General features: G+C 42.5%; 1 non-coding gene across 1 annotated transcript; it reads right to left on the bottom strand.

Moving 5' to 3' along the window:
* Positions 1-731: 731 nt before the first annotated feature.
* Positions 732-838, bottom strand: LOC133299941 (small nucleolar RNA R71). The gene has a single exon (XR_009750004.1). It is a non-coding gene; the product is annotated as a small nucleolar RNA R71 (small nucleolar RNA).
* Positions 839-894: the final 56 nt, after the last annotated feature.

Here is an 894-nt window from a genome sequence, read left to right as displayed (position 1 = left end):
GAGCTTTACTCATCATTTTATTACTTGTACGACTAGTGCACTTGCTAAACGTCCAACAAGTTTTTGGCGCCGTTGCCGGGGAATTTGTTTTTCAACACTAACTGATACCATAGAATTCTGAGATTGAATCCTTTTATTTTCAGTATTTTAGTTTATGTTAAGTTTCTGGTCAATTTTGATTCTGGTATATGCGAGGTACACTTGATCCGAATTTGTTGTTGTATGATCCAGAATTAGAAAGGACATTGAGGAAGCACAAAAGGGCAGCCAGGCAAAGGAGACAGTTGCAAGAAATTGGTGAATCCAGTACGGTTAATCAGGAAGAGATAATGGCAGAGAATCACAGACCACCACCACCACCACCACAGAGGACACTGGGAGAGTACATGACTCCTGCAGTGATTCCTCCAATTGGGAGTGTTGTGCGCCCAACAGTGGAGCCCAACAACTTTGAATTGAAGCCTGCTTTGATACATTTGGTGCAGAAGGATCAGTTTGCTGGAACCAGTGCAGAGGACCCTTACTTGCACATAGAGAACTTTCTGTTGTTGAGTGATACTGTGAAGATAAATGGTGTCACAAGAGATGCAATTCTGTTGAGACTATTCACTCATTCACTGACGGATGATGCAAGGAGATGGCTGCAATCATTGCCACAAGGAAGTATAACAACTTGGGATGATCTGCAAACCAAGTTCTTGCAGAGGTTTTTCTCAGCATCCAAGAGGGCCAAGTTGAAGGATGAGATTACAAGCTTTAAGCAGAAAGAGTCAGAATCCATTTATGAGGCTTGGGAGAGATTCAAGACTTTGTTGAGGAAATGTCCACAGCATGGAATTGATGACAGAAGGACAGGAATCATCAGGTTGGATAGGTATGATGCTACTGTTGGCA

This window comes from Gastrolobium bilobum, unplaced genomic scaffold, assembly GCF_033153095.1.
Source record: "Gastrolobium bilobum isolate Gb01-03AN ecotype WA unplaced genomic scaffold, APGP_CSIRO_Gbil_v1 utg98547, whole genome shotgun sequence".
Taxonomy (NCBI): domain Eukaryota; kingdom Viridiplantae; phylum Streptophyta; class Magnoliopsida; order Fabales; family Fabaceae; genus Gastrolobium; species Gastrolobium bilobum.
This window is presented reverse-complemented; position numbering and strand designations above follow the sequence as displayed.